This window comes from Diceros bicornis, chromosome 5 (genome assembly GCF_020826845.1).
Source record: "Diceros bicornis minor isolate mBicDic1 chromosome 5, mDicBic1.mat.cur, whole genome shotgun sequence".
Taxonomy (NCBI): domain Eukaryota; kingdom Metazoa; phylum Chordata; class Mammalia; order Perissodactyla; family Rhinocerotidae; genus Diceros; species Diceros bicornis.
In genome coordinates, this window is record NC_080744.1 from 85,213,476 (window position 1) to 85,221,529 (window position 8,054).

Here is an 8,054-nt window from a genome sequence, read left to right on the forward strand (position 1 = left end):
CTTACAGCAACTAATAGGTGCTGTGTGACTTTTTTTAATTGAATGAATATGTAAATAATCAACTACATGATGTAGTTAAATACAGAATTTAAATAGATAGTCCTCTATCTTCCAGATGGGGTCAATAATAGCAAGGCCAGAGTTCTGTCCAAGTTAGGAGATTTTAGAAAAACTGTGGGTGCATAACGGACAAGAGAAAAAGAAACAGATCAAGGAGGGAGAGCTCAGCATGTGCTAACGGAGAATGGAACTTTGGGTCAGGACACTTGAACGGGAGGCCATTTGCCTAGAAGAAAGAAGAGTGACACAATGATGTTCTCTCAGCAAAATGCAGTGGAGAATATGGCTAATGATAACCTTTAAAAGGTTTCTGTTAAATCGGTCAATTTGGGAAAATCAGGGGCATGGTACTTTAGGGAATGGATTTTTGGTGGACTGGTCTAAAACAGCGGTCCTTTTAGTGGTCCCTGTCAGTGGAACCATCTTGGTGGCAATAGCTGGCTTATCAGTCTGGGGAGACATTATTTCTTGGGGTTTTTCTTCTTATTCAGATGGGAGAGGCATGACGAAGAAGAGAAAGTTGGCCCCAATCAGCTTTTAGCATCAAGAAGAAAGGAGATATGATTGGATCTTTATTTTTCTGTATTGAAAGAAGGAAACCTTTTGGAGTTAGAGGAATGGAAATCCTGTGTGAGGCTTTGAGTTAACTGTGGAAGCCTTAATTAGTAATTCAGTCCTCACATTGTGGCTCTGGAAAGTTCAGCCAAGTATAAGGAGATAACCTGTATAGATTCCACCATGAGAAAGAATGCTTCATCCTACAGTGGTGGTTGTGCAATTTAACTGTGTGCTGTTATTTAGGGGAGCAGATTTCAAACTTAACTGATTATAAGAATCACCTGGGTAATGTGTTCAATGCACTTATTCCCTAGAAAAATCCACAGATTTTCTTATTCAGTAAAAATGAGATCTGGCCCAGGAATCTGTATATTTTAAAGACGTTCAAGTGTTTCTGATGATCAGCCAAATTTGGAACTCCTGAGTTAGTTAACATTCCTGAGGAAACTAGGGAACATAATCTTTAGTAGTTTTATGTGTGGAGGTGAACTCCTAAGAACTCGGATGGAAGCAGTAAAAAGTCACAGTAGGAAAGGAGATGAGGTGCCATCTGTGGGCTGCCTTGTCCAGTAATAGAGATTCTAAGCATAACTAGTTCCCTCACCATCTCAGTTTATGTTTTTATATATTAAGATCTGGAAAACAATATCCCCAGCAATTTGTCAATCTCCCCCATTTCCCTGCCAAAAAAGAGGAAAACAGACAGATACAAGGAAAGAAAACAAAAGAGAAGGAAAGAGAAAGTAAGCAAGCAAGAGCGTATTTATGTACATTAACATATTTCTAAGCAAAGATAGAAACAAGATTCCTATTTTTTATTTTGTATCTTAATGAAAACAGCTGAATATGAGAAATTTGAAGTTATCAGAGGCTGATATGAGGCCATTTTTTAAAAGCTTTGATAAAGACATATGGAACCAAATTTTTTTCTAAACTCGCATTGTGTTGGGAGGCTTAGCTTGTTCCGTAGTTATTCTCTGAACATCTTGAAATGGTGAAAGAGAATCACAACAGTTAATTCTTTGAAGACTTCTCAGTTGGTGGACTCCAAACTGAAAAACCAAGTCTAGTCCACTCAGTGCTGTTCCCGTAGAGCTCCTCTTGGGGGCCATCTTCTTGCGTTCTGGGGGCCTGAGCATCAGCCGGTCAGCCCCACCTCCAGCATTCTAAGGTCCTCAGTGAGAGTTCCAAACCCTAGCCTTCCTGCGAGGCTACTGAAGACTTCCCAAATGACCTCAGGTAAAATAGGTACTGCTTACAGATTAACGTGAAAACTGGAACGTTGTCTTGTCGAAAGAACAGGGCAGTGAAAAACAAATACCTTTGAGGTATTTTAGCCAGCTATCCTAGCTTCCAACCCCATCCCTGCCTCCCGATTCTACTCATATGGGGTTGTCTTAAAGGAGACATATATATCGTTTCTTTTTTTAAAAGTTAGATCATTTATACTTTTCTAAATAACAAGCAGGAAAATTCTGAGTCATTCAACAAAGTCATCTTGACCAAGCTCTCATTGCAGTGGGAGAAAGCTCACACGTGTTCTTTATTTCTCTCGTTTTGTGAAAAGTGACTGATCAGACTGAAATCTGGGCGAAGATTTGTGTGTGTGTGTTGAATAGTGCCCACATTTCTCTCCCCCACCCTCTCTCTCTTTTTTTTGGACAGTATCCCATTACACAATCCTGAAGACTGGTATCATGTTCTTGTTCCTTCCTTCTTCTTTATTCCATCCTGGTCAGTGAGACCTTTCTGTCCCTCCTCCGGTCCCCTCCTTCTGTGGTTCCCAGAGAGGAACGTGAGTTTTGAAAGTGTCAGAACAGTGTAAATGCTGATGTATAGGCCACAGTTGTTTCTCTCAAAAGGCCTTCCGAGCCCTCCCCTTTCCTCTGTTCCCTTCAAGTTGGGAATGATTCATCAGCTGGCCTTTAGCAAGAGAAGAGGCCGGCCTGAGGTCTCAGGCCTTTGACCTCTGTGAAGAGAAAGGTCACAGTGAGAGCAACTGTGCAAGCCCCAGTGCAGGAGCCACAGGCATAGAAACCTGAGGCGGGGGTGCCCAGCCGAGCGGAGAGGGATGGTGGGAAAGAGTAGGAATTTAGAAAAGTTAACAGTATATTTCTAAGAGACTCAGTGGATCAGCTGACAGCTGGGGTCAGGGGTCATATTTATGCTTGAGTCCGTGAGCATGTTACAGTAACATCTGCTTGGTAAGGGTCTTCAGGGAGCAGGCCTGAGGACCAAAGGCTTCTGACCTCCTTCCACAAAAGAGGACGGGCTAAGAGATTAGGGGTTCCTATTAACGTTTGTGTTAGACTTAATGGCCCCCCTCTCTTGGGCATGGTTTGTCAGTTTCACCCCATTTCTTTTTATCATCTTACTAAATACTTAAATGAGCTCCTTGGTTGTCAGTGGGATACATTTGAAACTGCAGAAAAGAAAGTTAGGTTTCAATTGGGGGAAATCTTGGTTAAAAATATGGAATGGGAAAGATGAAGAGAGAAAAAAAGAAAACACCAGGAAATTCTTCACATGATAGAATCGAACTGTTTCACAGAAACTTCTCAACTTTTGACCTCATAAATAGAGTAAAAATACAGTTGTCATTGTGCTCTGTCACTTTCTGCAATAAACCTCCTAACATGAGAGATGATTTGATCATTCCGTTACCAGGAAATTCTAACTTCATGTGGTTTTTGCCTGAGAGATTGGTGTCCTAAACTCAAAACGAGGACAGATCTCACAAATGAAGGGAGGCTGAGGACTGAGCATTGTTTCCATTCTTTCATTAACCTTTTCTGTTTGTCACTTTTATCTCTTTTCCAAAAATTTCCCTTAAAAAAAAAAATCCTAGTTTTTTAGTCCTGTCACCAAAGAATTAAAGCTCTTGTGAGTAAATATGCTCCACCTCCAATTTCTCTGGCCAAATTGAATGATCAACAGAGGCATAAAGCAATTCCTGAAAATGGGTTGAGGGAGAAGAAAATGCCCTAAGCTCCTAAATTCTTTTATTTTCTGAAAGAACACTTGTGTGTCTGCTGACTTCTAAAAGTGCATGTTTTACATTTATCCAGATTTTTGTGTTCTCATTTCTCATGGTTTTTGCTTACAAGTTTCTGGAAGGACTCAGTTCCGTTTTGTAAAAAACCTCTTGGTGCAGGCACGGGCATACATAGTTGATACCTCAACCACTTACACGCTATTTTGTTTTATCCTAAAGCCTTCAGTAGAAGAATAAAATTCGAGAGTTGGAGACAGAGGATATTATTTTCAGCTAGAAAAAAAGTTAAAATAAATGAGTGTGGTATCCTGGAAGGCAGCCTCTTTGGGTTCCACATCCGTGGCAAAGTTCACACAGTCCAACCTTCCATGTAACTGTATGAAAACAACGTTTGCTATTTATAGGGAATTGCCTTGGGGAAACCAGCTCCGAGGAGGCCGATGGATTGTTCTGAGGAAAACTGGATGGGAGTGGATGGGGCCTCTTCAAAGGTAAGGGTTTGGGTTGTGTGTGTGTGTGTGTGTGTGTGTGTGTGTGTGTGTGTGCGCGCGCGCGCGCACGCGCGTCAGGGTAGTTGGTGGTGGGATGGCTGATGGGAGCTGTTCAAAACCACTTTGTGATTATAAATAATAAAAAAAAATTCAATCGGAAGTGCGTTCTGCCAAACTTGACAATAAACCTCCTAGCAGGGCATTGAGATTTTCTTAATCAGGGTCAGACCCACAAGCATAAGGCCAACAAGTTCAGTGGGAAAAACGACTCTTCTTCCCAGTTTTTTTTTCCTTTCCTTTTTTCTTTCATTTGGAAGGGACCCCCTCATAAACATGCAGTGCAATTTTCCAGTACATTAACCCAGGAGGGATCCTCTCTCTGTCGGCTCAAGAGACAGCAAAGTTGAGAAACAGGGTTGAGGGGAAGATGGATGGGCCTGGGATATAAGAGAGGGCAGTTTTTCCACTGTCCTGCCCTGTACACCTAGGACAAAGACTTCATTGACTGCAATGCTTGACATCAGCCTCATAAACTAGTAGTCAGGCACAAAAGGTCTGACACTTGAAAGTACAAGTCCCTGCCTTCTTTCTATTGCAGCTGCACAGGGGGGTTGGGCCTAACAGTGGTGTCCCTTTGTCAGCCCATAGGACAAGAGGTGAAGATAAATAGTGTTGACTTTAATGTAGTCACACAATTCTGCTGTTTCCCAAAAGACAACATTTCCTCCAAGGCCTCACATCATGGCCCCAGGAGATATAACTATCTTCCCTTTTGCCAGGGAGCAAGGGTAGAGTTGGCCTGGGATAGCAATGAGGGTATAGAGTGGCCATGTGGCTGGCTGGAGGGAAGGGGAGTACACAAGGGACAAGTAGAGTCGTGGGATCTGTTCCTTGTCCTCTGTGAGGAGGTGGTATGGTTTTCATGCATTCCAGCTTGGTCACAGTGGTTTCTTTCATTTTCTTGAGATCCCTGGAAATGGTCCTAGGGGGGAAAAATCAATGCAGGAAGCAGGACTGAAAACATGTACAATTATATGATTTAAAAGATTTTTGAAAACAACCTTGGTATCTTTCTGATTATCACAAGGCGAGAAAGTTATCCTGGGAATATTTTGGTAATAAGACTAAAACAAGCGCTTAAGTAGAATGCAAGAATTCAAGAATTCTATCTGCTGAAGGCAGGAATACATAAGCTGTGTAGTCTCTTGCATTTGATTGTTGTTATTAGTTTTTATTTGATTGCACATCAGCACAGGTAAACCTTTTGAATTATTTCTTTTTGTGTTAGGAAAGATAGAATTTGAAATACAAAACACAGAACCCATTTGGACTTGATGGCTTATAGCCAAGTTCAATTAGCTGGAGAGGATCGCTTTTCCTGAATGTCATCCTAAATCTGCTGACTGCATAGTGCCATTTTAGATTTGTCTTTTCATCCATAAAGAGGCTCGTTGAAAGATAAGGTCTGAACCATCCACAGTTATAAGCATCCGTCTCCAGTCAGACCTCTCTGTCTTCAGTGCGGACTCTAAGAGCCTTAGAGCATCCAGGTTCTAAAGAGCTATCCAAGAATATTTTGTGTGCAGAGAAAGAAAAGTGTGGTAGCTCAAATACCTACGGGTCCCTTGTGTTCAAGATGAAGGAAAGTCAAGAGTTGAGATGTGAATGCCAGAGGAAAGCTCTATTTGAACACCGACAGTGGAACTCAGATCAATCACATATTAGCTGATTGTTAACATCTGGCTGAGGTTTTCTTCTCATCCCCCCCATCAAGTTTCTGAGTGTAGAGCCTCCTACTTATGACACTTCTTTGCATCATTTGAGCATATATTTTAGAAATTGTTCATCCGAGTTACTTCAAAAGTTATCCTATTCAACTCTGCTACAATCTCAATTTAGAGAACATTGCTTGAGGCTGAGATTTAAAGTTATCTCCGTTGATGGGAAAATATTGGAGATTTGATCCTTTCCATGAATCTTTTAAGTAAATATATTTACTCTAAAAACTAATAGTTGCAAGTTGGGAAACAAGTTTCTTGAAGAAAGAGTATGTACCGGCTAGCTTCTCCTTCACTTTGGTTTAACCTCTTCTTTAGGAGAATGTTATAGCTGATGCATTTCCTCATGAACTTAGCGTATCTGTTTTGAACTTACCGTGGTTTGCTTTTGAATGGTTATGTCGCAATAGCTTTGACTTCTTAGTAAGTGCATCATGTTCTGAAGAAGGTGGATTTTACTAATTGCCTTTTGTTTTTGCTTTTGGAGTTCCTTAATTCATTATGTCCAGGATATACTTATATTCATTTATACTTCAGTAGAGCCTTGATTGGTTCCAGAAACCTACAAGTTATCTCAGAATGCCACTCCCACTTTCACATCCCAGGTCTGGTTTCTGGGGAAATAGCAATGTGAACCTAATTATGTCCCTCTGCCTCTGCCTGGTCAATTGCCCCCTTCCTCTTTCCAGAGCCTTCCAGTCCTTCATTTCTCTGGGCTCTCAGATATTCCTCTGGGTTCTCTTCATTCTTCATCCTCCAGGCTTTGGAACATAGAATGTCATTTGGCAGCTCTCAGACATGAAGTGCTGAGCTTCTCTGTAGCTGAAAAAAAAAAAATAGCTGGATATGAGCAAACAGAAACTCAGTTTGTAGTTGTAGGGAAGAGAAAAGTGCAGACTACATCTAGGGGATTTTCAGGAGATGGTGAGACATCAGCTATTGGAAAATTTGCTCTGCTTTTCTGTGCCCGTGTGCCTCTTCTAGCCCACTCTTTTCCAGAAGGTACACAGTCCCACAGGTTTTCAGTGCCAAGAAATGTCTAAAATAGAGAGTGAACATTCTCAGCAGATCTCACAAGCAGAAAGTGACCAGACTTTCTTCTCCTCATACCCTACTCTATCTATTTCACTGCTATCCCCTGACTCAAAACACAGGAAGAACTGTCCACCAGGGGTCACCTGGTAAACACTAGGGTTGAGAATGTCTCTCGGTGTTTTCTTCTGATACTCTTCTATCTGAGAGGCAACAAGGCAGCTGGGGAACTCATGGGTTGGGTCCTGGGAAGACTTCAGTTCTGGTCTGTGTTCTCGTAATTGAACTTGGATGACCATTTCATCTCCCTCAGTATTCTTAGCTGTAGAATGGGTAAACTATACATATCCGAATGATTTTTTTCTTTTCTCTTGCTCCTTATGTTTTAACAGTGAGCTGCATTATAAATAATCTTGAGGAAAAAATAAGACAATGTTTAAACACCAATTGAACATTGAAGAATGTAATTTCAATTTAAGGTACTGTTGGTATCACATCTAGAAGGTCAGTGAATTTGATGTGTATACATGAGAAATCATTTCCTCTACTCTATACTTAGGCCTGTGTCGTGGAATTGGAATTGGTATGTCTTTGGAGTTTTCTTAGTTCTACTTGAGGACACATAGTTTTGTAAACACAGCATTAAAAACTGACCTTACAGGCAAAGACCTCTGCATGTGGATGCCCCAAGGGATTCAGCAACTGGCCTAGCTTTCCTAGTCTGAATCAGAGTCTAAAAATTCTTTTAAATAAACATTTGTGTTCTGGCTTATTTAAGGTCTTACTTTCTGACAAAACTCTTTTTATTTGCACGCTATAAAATCTTTCTTTCAGATAAAATGAGTATTTCAATCCGTTCGTATTTATGCCGATACAGGCTGTGGACCACATTGTGACTCTGGTGTGTGTATTGGGAGCTGGATTGAGCCAGCAAGGCCTTCCTTTGTCTCTCACTCACTTTGTCTCCTAGAGCTATTGCTGCAGACAAAAGGAAAAGATGTTGTTTTTCTATCCCAAGAATGAAGAACTCTTTCTGTGCGAAGCACAGCAGCAGGGCCCATGCCCTGGGTCCTTGCAGAACCAGGGCCATGAGAACATGACCAGAAAAAGAACGGCCGCATTGGTTTTGTCCCTCTTGTC